General features: G+C 41.5%; 1 non-coding gene across 1 annotated transcript; it reads left to right on the forward strand.

Annotated features, from left to right (window-relative positions):
• The first annotated feature begins 2,806 nt into the window (after positions 1 to 2,806).
• Positions 2,807 to 2,914, forward strand: LOC122479224. Its single transcript, XR_006296290.1, has one exon. It is a non-coding gene; the product is annotated as a U6 spliceosomal RNA (small nuclear RNA).
• Positions 2,915 to 13,254: the final 10,340 nt, after the last annotated feature.

The raw sequence follows: 13,254 nt of genomic DNA on the forward strand, positions 1-13,254 counted from the left end.
ACTCAACTTACCATATCAAATCTGACATCTCACACCAGTGACCTCCTCATCCATGGTGCTCCAGCTGTATGGGGTCTTTTCTGTTCCTTGAACACAACAGATTTCTCCCCATTCTGGAGCTGTGTGTACTACATTACACCGTGCTATAAATTACTGGCTGTTTTAGCATTAAAGTTTGCTTTCCTTTTACTCATTTTTTTTAGCCCTTAATTTTATTTTTGATGATGTATATACCCTTAGAGCATTCATTGACGTGAAGATAGATCTGAAAGCCTTTCAGATTCACTATCAAGTCAATAAAATACTTTTATTTTCCTCTAATACTGTGAAACTTGCCAAAAGATGAAAAACAAATTAATTTCTTCTCAATTTGCTCAACAGGAGTAATGGGTAGTAGGCAGAACTCTGAGGAAGAAGCAGATTCAGTGGAACTTTAGAATTGGGAAGTTGAGGTGATCCAGATTTTGTGAGCCTCTGAATTTAATAGGTGCGGTTTTCTCAGCATTTGTAAGCTAATTGTGTTTTATTTTATTCATATTACCACATATTTAGTGGTCCACTGGATGCTAGTTTGCCTAGTGCATACCAGGACAGCTTCTTGAATGTTCCATGACTCTGGGGAGCAGAGTCCACAAGAATGGAAGGAGTGGGGTTGGGGGCTGGCCCATGAGGTGCTTCTGCAGGAGTTTCCTGGACAGAAAGGACTGTTGGAAGCAGAATTCAAGGTGTTTTACTTTATGCTTCTGAGAGAAGAAGGAAAGAGAGGGGTTTGGGCCCTTAGGGAAAGCAGCCACTTTCCTGGTGAAGAAAAAGAGAGGATTTACAGCAGTGCTTGGTGGATCCAGGCTCAATGGCAGGGTGTGTGTGTGTGTGTGTGTGTGTGTGTTACCTGTACAGCTGAGTAGCACATTATCATCACAATCATGATGGACATAATAGTTGCTAGCATAATTGAAAGCTTTCTATAGGTCAGATAATATGATAGATGCTTTATACCTGAACCCATTTGACCCATACAATAATAATTCTTGGCAATAAATAATATTATCATTTCTATTTTATTTTACTTTTTAAATGTTTGTTGATAGAGAAAGAGAGCATGAGTGGGGGAGGGACAGACAGAGATGGGGACAAAGGATCTGAAGTGGGCTTCTGCACTGTCAGCACAGAGCTTGATATGGGGCTCAAACCCACAAATCATGAGATCATGACCTGAGCTAAAGTTGAACGCTCAACCAACTGAGCCATCCAGGGGCCCCTATCGCTTCTATTTAAAAAAATTTTTTTAATGTTTATTTTTGAGAGAGAAGGAGGGAGGGGCAGAGAGAGAGGGAGACACAGAATTGGAAGCAGGCTCCAGATTCTGAGCTGTCAGCACAGAGCCCAATGCGGGACTCAAACTCATGGACCACGAGATCATGACCTGAGCCGAAGTTGGATGCCCAACAAACTGAGCCACCCAGGCACCCTGATTTCTACTTTAAAGATAAGAGAATGGAGGAGCAGAGTTTTTAAAGGACATTCGACTGTGGCAAATGATACAGTCAGATTTATGCTCAGTTCTGTCTGATGGTGGCACCTGTGTGCTTAACTACAATGGTACCACACTGCCCAGAGTAGAGGGGTGAAGAGTCCAGGACTGGGACTCACTACCACATCATGGACAGGGAATGCAGTGTAGCACATGCAGCTCCAGGGTGGTGGAAGCAGCCCAGTAGGAACAAAGGGACTCCATCTACAAGCTGCTAATGTCTGCCTTTCAGCCACTCTAGGAGGGAAAAGTCTTGTGACCATAGTCACCAGAAGCGAGGAATCTACCTATGATTGTGACGGAAGCAGTGAGCATGTTGACATCGGGGTCAGGAACAACCTCTGGGTCACCCAGAGCCCCTCTTGGAGACCAAAGAGCTTACGACTCTTGAAAGCCCTTGACTGAGTTTTATCAACTAGGAAGCTCTTGTCTACTACTCCTATTACCTATCACAGCATATTATTTATTAGCATTTATCCTGAAGATTTCACCTGGAACAGGCACCCTGCATTCTCATCATATAATACATCCATCAGTTTCCAGGGACATAGCTGCACTCTGTTGGTGGCTCCGTGTCTCCAGATTGGATGACCAGGCTTCACTACCCTGGTGCCTCCTTATGTCCCCTGGCAGCTCTGTCCTGTTGGTCATTGCCCCTCTAGCCTGACCCACCCACTCCATTCCAAGGAATAGTAGAGAGTACAAGGAATTGGGAGCACTCCAAAGGCAGGCAGTAGGATGCATCAGAGCAATTTGGAAAGAGCCTTGATCTGGCCTTGTCCCACCCCTTGTGCTCATCCGATTGGCTGATGTTGAAGACGAGAAATTGCAGAAGCAGCGAACATTGGTGGGTTGGTTCTGCTGAAATGTTTTGCAGCACACCTCCCACCTTTCCTGCACTTTGTATCACAAGGGGGTGTCATCAGGACCAAATGAAATGATGCACATGGTATTTTTAGAGCTTGTGGATGACTGTATTATTTATAAACAGTCAAGGTGGAAGAATTGTTCATCTCTACCCTGTTGATACAGGCTTGGTCATGTGATTTGCTTTGGTCAATTACCTGTAAGCAGAAGTGATGTATGTCCTTTCTGGGCAGAGGCCTTAAGAATCAGCACGTAGTTCTCCATGCTCTTCTCCCCTCCTCTGACTCTGTTGGGATGCAGCCTCTGTCCGCTTAGGTTGCCAGTGATTCCAAGAGCGGGCAAAGATCATTGCTGACCCAGGATGGATATGCACGTGAGCGAGAAATAAACATTGTTGTAAACTGCTGAGAGTGCCCACTTCGGCCACACATATACTGAAATTGGAATGATACAGAGAAGATTAGTGTGGCTCCTGCGAAAGATGACACACAAATTCGTGAAACGTTCCATATTAAAAAAATCACACAATAAAAAACTGAGAGTTTTCAGGTTACTTGATACTGCAGAATATCCTGGGCTTGCCTGACAGGTACACAGCTAAACCCTGGAAGTCTCAGGGTGTTTCTGGAAATTAGCATTCAGTTGCGAAATGCAAATGCTACTATTAATAACCAAGATTGAAACACTGAGAAAAAAAAGCTGAGGAAAAAAATCCTTGATTTCAGTTTGAACAGAAGAGAAAGATTCCTTTTTACTCATTGTTATATATTTTTTTTATTTTATTCATATCTTGTGCTTTGGTCTTTAGCTGGAATTCAGTTTTTAACTGGCATATACACATCCCAAAAATACTGTATGTACAGTATATTTCTTTACCTTCAGTGCACAAATTTGGCTTTATTCCAGTGTTAGGAGATATGATAAAACTGATTATTGCCTTAAAAAATCATTTTATACATTTGTACTCCACTGCCTTTTTATGTAGCATGGTGCAGTTTGTTGAAAAATATCATCTATGAAATAGAATAGCCTATTTGAAGGGAACTTAGTAATGTCACCACGTTTATATGACAAAAATTGTATAATTTAAAAATTAAGAAATGGTCTTTTTTAAAGTTTTTTTTTTAATTAAAACAACCTGAACTATAATTTATTTTTAAGTGAAAATGAAATAATACTTTAAAAATATTATTGCCATTGGGGTGCCTGGGTGGCTCAGTTGGTTGAACACCCAACTTTTTTTTTTTTTCTCAAGTTAGTTAACATTCAGTGTAGTGTTGGCTTTGGGAGTAGATTCTAGTGATTCATCACTTACATACAACACCAAGTGCTCATCCCAACAAATGCCCTCCTCAATGCCCATCACCCATTTTCCCCACCTCCCCAAACTCCCAACCCCCCACCCCCATCAACTCTCAGTTTGTTCTCTGTATTTAAGAGTCTCTTATTGGTTACCTGACTCTTGAATTCAGCTCAGGTCATGATCCCACGGTCTTGGGATTGAGTCCTGCATTGAGCTGTGCACTGTAACCGCAGAGACTGCTTGGGATTCTCTCTCTCCCTCTCTCTCTCTGCCCCTCCCTGGAGCACGTATGCATGCACGTGTGCTCTCCCTCTCTCTCTCAAAATAAATAAATAAACTTTAAGAAATTATTACTGCCGTGAAATTTATTTCATGAAAAAAATAATGAACTATTTTTAAATAAATGTTTATTCCAGGAGAAGTATATGATATTAAAAAAAAAAAATTAAAGTCCTGTGACTTGACCGGGGAAAAGCAGAACAAATGACTTTACAAGGTTGCTTCATAACTGTGTATGTATAGTCTTCCCTGTGTGTGTATGTATAGTATATATATGTGTGTGTGTGTGGAAAGACTTATTCTTTTAAATTTTGTTTTTAGGCTTTTTACTGTATTCTTGCGCAGAGTACAAAAACAATATCAAGAAACATGCAGTTCTTGGGGCACCTGGGTGTCTCAGTCGGTTAAGCATCCGAATTCGGCTGAGGTCATGATCTCACAGTTTGTGGATTTGAGCCCTGCATTGAGTTCTGTGCTGACAGCTCAGAGCCCGGAGTCTGTTTTGGATTCTGTGTCTCCCTCTCTCTGCCCCTCCCCTGCTCACACTCTTTCTCTCTCTCAAAAATCAACATAAAAAAAAAAAACAGGGGCGCCTGGGTGGCTCAGTTGGTTAAGCGTCCGACTTCAGCCCAGGTCACGATCTCGCGGTCCGTGAGTTCCAGCCCCGCGTCGGGCTCTGGGCTGATGGCTCAGAGCCTGGAGCCTGTTTCCGATTCTGTGTCTCCCTCTCTCTCTGCCCCTCCCCCATTCATGCTCTGTCTCTCTCTGTCTCAAAATAAATAAATGTTAAAAAAAAAAAAAACAAAAAAGGAAACATGCAGTTCTCTAAGGTACACATTTTCTGTAGACAGTTCTTACAGTTTAAAGGAAAGTCATTAACAGATTCGTTTGATATTTTTTATTTGAAATTTAGGGCAGTCTCCTATAAATGCTTACTGGGATGGAAATTAGCAGCAGTTGAAAAATACATGGGCCTTAAAGACATACAGACGTGGATCTAAATCCTAATATTATCTCTTACTACTTATATGTATTTGGGCAAGAACATGTATCCCTTTTACCCTTAGTTCTTCATATATAAGTGGACATATTAGTGCAGTCCTCTATGTCATAGATTAAGACATAAGACATAAGACAATTCTGTCTTATCCCTTTTTGTTGCATCTTTTTGTTTTAATCAATACTTAAAACAGTGCCTGATACCACATATTCAAGAAATATTTGTTGAATGAATGAATGATTGAATGATTGAACAGCATAGGTCAAAATACTAAAATAGGTACATAAACTCTGTGAGTTTGCATCAATTTCTGGATTTCTTATTCTCTCTACTGCTCTGTCTATTCCTAGAATACCACCAAATCAGGCAGTGCAGTCATCTATCAAAAACTAGTAGCAGAGGGGCCCCTGGGTGGCGCAGTCGGTTAAGCGTCCGACTTCAGCCAGGTCACGATCTCGCGGTCCGTGAGTTCGAGCCCCGCGTCGGGCTCTGGGCTGATGGCTCAGAGCCTGGAGCCTGTTTCCGATTCTGTGTCTCCCTCTCTCTCTGCGCCTCCCCCATTCATGCTCTGTCTCTCTCTGTCCCAGAAATAAATAAACGTTGAAAAAAAAAAATTTAAAAAAAAAAAAAAAAACTAGTAGCAGAGCATCTGGGTGGCTCAGTTTGTTAAGCATCTGACTCTTGATTTTGGCTCAGGTCATGATCTCATGGTTCGTGAGTTCGAGCCCCATGTTGGGCTTTTTGCTGGCAGCATGGAGCCTGCTTGGGATTCTCTCTCTTCCTCTCTTCCCCTCCCCTACTCACACACTCTCTCAAAATAAGTAGACATTTAAATAAATTAAAAAAAACCAGTAACGTATTTTTGTGTGCGTGCACATGTGCATATGTGCTCTTTAGCATACTGTTCATTTTAAGATTTCATGATGCAAATGCATCCAATGAGGCAAAAAATCATCATGCTTTTAATTGACATATGATTCATGTATTTACCACAACTGATATAAGACGAGTCATATGTTACATTACCTACGATTAAGTGCCTGAATTAAGCTAGGCTGTAAGACAAAAGGTAGAAACGTTTTTAAAATCAAGGATAGTAATCACCAACCAATGGAGAGCCATATAGCTTAAAAGCGGCTCGATTGATTTTTAAATTTCATTTGTTTTCCGTTTTGTTATAGTAATATTCTGATAGCTCATTTATGCCCATGCCTTCTTCTTATAGCCCAGACATTTATATGGGGGATAAAGGCTCAGAAGAAGAGAAGAAAAGGAAATTTGGGATAGTTTGCCAGTAGGAAGTTTGTCATCTAAAAGGGGAGACCAGCCACAAAAAATGTATTGTCCAATCAGTGTTCCAAAAAGGCACTATGTAAAGGCTCAAGATGTGTAGCACAGAGAATGGGAGCATGAGAGTAGAGAGCAAGGGACATAATGTGTCCAAGTGCACCAGATTCAGAACTCAGTGTGGGGAAAATCAAGGTGAAAGGGCATTTTTAGCAGTGGCTTCACCTATCAATCTTGAGGTAAGGGCTATTGATTCTACAATGGCATACTCATCACAGTCTTAATAGTATCTTAGAAACAGGAAAACCACTATGTCTCTTTGCAAAAGACTATCCATACCATGATATGTAATATCAATTCCAAATTACAGAAGTGAAAAGTGAGCCATTAATGTTCTGGGTGAGTGTGAATTCTGTGTTCTTGCTTAAAGGGAACAGTGCTGTTTTAGCTTGGAAGTTTGCTCCCCAAAGTGATAGTTCTTTCCCCTTCCAGGAACTTCTTTGTGTGGGGTTCTGCTTTTGCTACTGTGGAGTCTGGGTCCCACACCTCATATTATCTTGCAAAGAGACTGGAGACCCCGGTCCAGCTGCAAGTTTAATGAAGGCGTGACAGAAGCAGTGTGGCATGTATGCAGGGAACTTGCCTTATTTCATCCTGGTGTTGCCTCTAATTAGCCCTGCAACTTGGGACTAGTTCCTGAACCTATTTAAGAGCATGTTTGGATGTAAGTGTATTAACCATGTTTCTAGTTTCTGTAAATTTGATGCTTTAACATCTGTCTGGTCTACATGCATGTGCTGAACATGCCTTGTCCTGGGCAACCCAATAATAAGCCTCAGTCACCTTGTCTGGGCCTCCTGCATCCCTCATTCCCTCTCCAGCCTCCTTAGGAGGAGTCCTCCCTCTAGGGGCATGTTTTCCCAATACAGACCAACCAATGCAGAGTCCACACTCCAACCATCCCCTTTATCAGGCTTTTACACTCTGCGCCATTCACACTTGCCCTCAAGAGCTCAGGGCCAAATACCAGACAACGAGGGACAGCTCCTGTGCCCCACAGCCTGATGAAATTATTCAAATAATCCTGTGCTCATTTACCTGCCTCACCAATTCCTTCCCATGGAAGCCCACAATAGAGGCTCTTGTCCACAGTTCCTCCTTCTTTCTGACTTCACGACCAACCCCAGTGCTTCCTCATGTGGCCCCCTCCTCTTGGGAACTGTGAGTAACAAACTATCTTCCCCGCAGCAGTTGTCTCTTGATCTGCTAGCCTCAGGTTTTCTATTAATGCACTGTATTGTTAAATCAGTAAAGAACTGATTCCACACTAAGTCTGCCTAAACTACAGTGGAGACTCAGGAGGATAAGAACTGGGAATAATGGAAAAGTCTTCCTAGGTTGCAGGAGCCTCTTGTCTTTGCTTTGCTCTGAACACCTGCTCCATTCTGCTTACTTTCTGAGGGCTGGCTTCTTTTGCTGTCTTGAATATAATTCGTCCGAGTCGCCCTCAGTGGTGCCTTGGAATGACAAGTCTGTTTAAATCCAACATCCATATCTTAATTGCCTTAGGCTTTCTCTGTCTCTCCTCTGAATTCTGGTGAGGAAAAAAAAAATCTGATGAGGCCAGTATAACCTTGAATAAGCAGCCTGTGAATCAGCTGCAGCCAGCGGGTAAGACAGACAAGGCTGCAAGGCTTGGAAGCGGGAGGAACAGGACCACTGACTAACGTCCAGCACCTGAGGGCATTTCTCAGCATTGTTTCAAAAAAGTAAAGAAAGGTAATCCATTTTAAAAAATACAACTAACTGAAAATATTACAAGTTATTCCTCAAAACCAGATTTGTTTCGTCAGGGAGCCCATTTCCCAAAGAACAAAGATAAAATTGAGAGGTCTGGAATGTTACTGAGCCCAGTCTCCAAGTAGAAATTATAAATTGAGGACTTCTCAGATTTCTAAAGCCATACCTATTGTTTACATTGTAAGTAATGCCCTGGAGTTCTGTGGAAAGCTAAAACTTGGGAATTATTTAACAATAAAGGGATAATTGTTTCAGAGACTAAGTTGAGATGTTATGAGAAGCTAGTAAATGTAAAAATTGAACACTGAGTGTGCTTATTAGAGTTTAAAAGGACTGTAGGTCAGGGGAAGGGGTTTAAAGTAATTTGGCTAAAATAAAAAATCTCGGGTGCCTGGGGGGCTCAGTCAGTTAACCGTCTGACTCAATTTTGGCTCAGGTCCTGATCTCAGAGTTTGTGGGTTCGAGCCCAGCGTCATGCTCTGTGCGCGCGTTCTCTCTCTCTCTCTCTCTCTCTCTCTCCTTCTGCTCCCCTCAATCTCTCTCTCTCTCAAAATAAACAGTTTTTTAAAATCCAACATTAGAACTTATCATTTTTAAAAAGGAGACGTTTTACTTATTTTAGTTTCAAGATACAATGCAAATGATACAGACATACAGTACAGCTTCTTTGTCACGGGCTGAATGCTTGTGTATCTCCCACCAAATTTATATGTTGGTCCTAACCCCCAGTGCACCTGTATTTGAAGATGGGGCTTTGCAGGAAGTAAAGTTAAATCAGGTCATAAGGGGGAGGCCCTGATCCAATAGGAATAATGTCTTCCAAGAAATGACAGCAGAGGGCTTGCTTGCGCCCCCTGTCTCTCCACATGCATGCAATGAGGAAAGACCACGTAAGGGCATGGTGAGATGGTGGCTGTCCGCAAGCCAGGATGAGAATCCTCACCGGACCCTGAATCAGCTGGCACCTCGATCTTGGACTTCTAACTTCTGACACAGTGATGAAATAAATTTCTTTTGTTTAAGCCGCCCCATCTATGGTAGTCTGTCATGAAAGCCTGAGCAGATAGACATTCTCCAAGTCTTTTTGGCCATGAAGTTTGTTATTAAAATATCACTGTTACATCCTCTGAGTTTTTCCATGTCAAAACAAAACAAAGCAACAACAAAACCCTGCACTGTTTCCCAGAGAACTCTGAGGAAGGAAGGTCATATTTTTCTCTTTAGAATGTGTAAATGGTGTCAGCATCTTTTCTAAATCAATTAGCAGTCAGTAAAGTGCCTCTGGTTGCCCCAGTAGGTGTGTAGATGACAAAGCTTTGTTGTAAGGTAAGATGGCCAAAATTGGACTTAAGGTATTTTTAACTTACATACATTTTTAAATTTACGCATGAATTTGTTTGCAAGTGCAGTGCAAACTTCAAGCCCATAAGCCTCACAGCTGTTCTTCCCAGCTCTACTACACTGTTTCTAGTTGGAGCCCAAGTCTGAACCTCAGGTTATTTCAAGGCCCATGGACAGTCATAGGGATGAAAGGCCATTTCCGGGACATGCTAACTCTCCACGAACCTGTAATCTGACTGTGTGAAGTAACAGGGGCACATGGCATGGGCTTGCTCATTGAGAGGTGGCAGCAGTGCTTAGGCATCGTAAAAGTGATTTGTTCAGGGTCTGGGGTAGATTTCAGTAAGTAAGCAGACTGCTTACTTATTCATATTCTGTCATCAAGTGAATGAAGTCCAAATTCCCAAACCTTTTTTTTTTTTTTTTTTAATATATCTTTAGGGACATCTGGGTGGCTCAGTCAGTTAAGTGTCTGACTCTTGATTTCTGCTCAAGTCATGATCTCACGGTTTGTGGGATCAAGCCCCGAGATGGGCTCTGTGCTGACAGTGTGGAGCCTGCGTGGGAGTCTCTCTCTCCTTCTCTCTGCCCCTCCCCCATTCTTGCATGCATGCTCTCTCTCTCTTTTAAAATAAATCAATAAAAATTTAACAAATAAAATTTATTTTAACATTCAGGTATAATCAATCTACAGTATTGTGTTAGTTTTGGGTGTACACTACAATGCTTCAACAATTCCTTAAGTTACTCAGTGCTCATTGCAATAAGTGTATTCTTAATCTCCTTCATCTGTTTCACCCATCTCCCCACTGCCCCCTGCCCACTTCCCCTCTGGCAGCCATCAGTTTGTTCTCTGTATTTAAGGGTCTCTTTTTTGTTTGTCTCTTTTTCTTTTGTTCATTTAATTATTCCTTAAGTTACACGTATGAGTGAAATAATATGGTATTCTCTTTCTCTGACTGACTTATTTCACTTAGCATTATACCCTCTAGCTCTATCCATGTTGTTGCCAATGGCAAGATTCATTCTTTCTTTATGGCTGAGTAATAGTCCTCTGTGTGTGTGTATCACATCTTCTTTATCGATTCATCAAAGAAAATGAAAACACTAATTTGGAAAGGTATATGTACCTCCATGTTTATTAAAGCATTATTTGCAAATTCCCACAACTTTTTTTTAAGGCTTCATTTTATTTATTTTGAGAGAGAGAGAGAGTATGTGCACATGACCAGGGAAGGGGCAGAGAGAGAGGGAGAGACAGAATCCCAAGGAGGCTCCATGCTGTGAGCACAGAGCACAATGTGGGGCTTGATCCCAGAAACTGACATCATGATCTGAGCTGAAATCCAGAGTTGGACGCTTAACCGACTGATCCACCCAGGCACCCCATTGGCTTATTTTTAAAAACTGGAAGAACTGGTTGCATTAGAATAATGTATATCCTTATGGACAAGTCATGAGGTTTCCAGGTCCCCAGTTTATGACTCCTTGATATTCTGACCTGTCTTGTTCCACTCATTCATATTGTGGGTCATTTGTGATCAGAGACCTTTAAGAAGGTTGCTCTACACCAGTCTTCTCTTTCTCAGAAGCCATTGGCTGCTGGATCAGAATAACAGGCTAACATACTCTAAATGAGTCAACTTTTGTCATTATGTAAACATAAATTATGAAAGAGGGGTTTCACTAAAATGATTGTTTCTGTGTAGATCAAACAAAAACCCCTCCTTTGGAGAAACACAGAGCCCTGAGTAGAAAGATACAGTCTCTGGAAGAAAGTCCAATTTTGAAACTTCAAATATATTTGCCTTTCTACTGGAATTTTAGAAACTTCTTAGATTTTATTAAATCAGGAATAAGTAAGCAAGCTTCTTAGCCACTTTGAGGACTCAGCAATACAGAGAGGTGGCATGGACAAGCTTAAAGTGTAAACAGAGGCAGGCGAGATTGGATAGGAAATGAAAAGAAGAAGAGGAAAAAAAAAAAAGAATGAGAGCCAAAGTAGAAAGAAAAGAAAAGAGAAGGAATAAGCATCATAGGTTCCATTACCCTTTGTTTCAGAGCCATTTTGACGGACTTTTGTTTTGGGCTGCTATTGTTAATTCATCCACCAGGTGGTGCTCTGAAATACCAAATAAACTTCAGCCTTAAATTAAAAATTTATGTTGCCTAGACCTTCCAGTGTTGACCTTTATCAAAACTGAAATGATATATGTGTGATTGTTCCTTCTTGAAAATATTTCTATTATATAAATACATAAAATATTCTTATTATAAAGATGAAATTTAGGAGAAAAATTGGAGATTCATTTAAGTTATGTTATTTTCATTTTTCTTAAAAGTGTCCTTATACTTTATAAAGTATAAATTTAAAAAATCAAGAGAATTGCAATGGATATTTGTACCCCAAAATATATATGTTTACATATTCTCCTCCCAGTTTCTTAGGGTTGAAGCTGGCCCCTGTTAGAGCCATCTGTCTCTGTTGTGTGTCTGTAGATACTATGGGATGCTGAGAAAAGTTCATTGAGGAGTCCAATTTCCTGAACTCCACCTGGAATCACCAAACACATTGGCTCCATGATTCAAGTTTTGGTCTTTGCTTTTGGTCTACCTCTGTCCTCTGGGGACGCCCCAGAAGCTGAGGTCTCTTTTCCTCTTGGCTACCTCCAAACACAAATTCCCAGACAGGTCTGACTCTCCTCCTCTTCTCATAGCCACTGGAGGTGAATTTAGACTATTTGTTTTTTTGAAGTCTCTAATTTATGGCACAATATTATTTAAAGAGGAAAAAATAAATGACAGGAGATCTGCATAGGGGGCTGTGTTCTCAAATGTTTCACATTAAATAATAATAATTATGACAAATGACAGTGTGAATATAGCAACAATATCTTTGGAGTCAGGTTGTCCAGAGTTCAGATCCTGACTACCGCCCCCTCCATGTCACCACATGATTACGACAAAACTAGTTAGCGTCTTTGAACCTCATTTTTTTCTTCTGTATAATGGAAATTATGACTCCTACTTTGGTTGATGTGGGAGTAAGTGAGATCTCAATCTTAAAGCACCTAGTTCAGTAGGCTATCAATTTCAATGCCATTTCCTTTCCCTTCCTTAGGTTATTCCTGTGTTCCAACTCAAAATTTGCTCAGTGCCAATAACAAGGGCACTGCTTCACTCCCTTACTGCAGCTTGGTAATCTTTCCAAATTTTCCTGATGTAACCACTGCCTCGATCTCCACCATGTTGCTATTTCCAGTTCCTCATTGCCTCAAGCTCTGTGCTGCTGGAACTACCACCCCCTGTGGCTTACTGTACCTCTTTGTGGCCTGCCTGCCTTCTAGAATGGCAGTTATCCCTAACAGCCTGCCCTCTGGGTACATCCTTCACTTCCATAGCCCAGTGAGATCCCCATTCCTGCTGTGGGGTTGACCCCCTGAATATCTGCCCTGTTGTTGAGGCCTCCTTTAAATCACTGGGCTTGATGGTTTAGGAAAGGAGTTGCCCAGCTGCACTGTGCAGAGCATCTTTGCCACCTGGGCATGTGCAGAAAGGTGGTGATTTATAAATTGGACTTGGAAGATGGTCTGTCTGTCCTGACAGAAAGCGCTGGCCTCTGCTAGTACAGCTTGAGGGTCTGTAAAATTTCCACCTGAGGTGTTGTATCATCATAAAGTCTGGGTCCTTTCAAGGCAGGAGTCCACTTAGGGGAGCCCCAGGCATCAATGCCAAGGTTGTAACAGGAAGTCTGAAAGTCTGAAAGACAAAGTGTGGTCATCAACAGAAGACCAGGTAAAGAGCTCAGAAGCTGTGCATCCTCAGAACAGGTGGTTCAGGCCCAAG

The sequence above is a fragment of the Prionailurus bengalensis genome, chromosome B1 (assembly GCF_016509475.1).
Source record: "Prionailurus bengalensis isolate Pbe53 chromosome B1, Fcat_Pben_1.1_paternal_pri, whole genome shotgun sequence".
Lineage (NCBI taxonomy): Eukaryota > Metazoa > Chordata > Mammalia > Carnivora > Felidae > Prionailurus > Prionailurus bengalensis.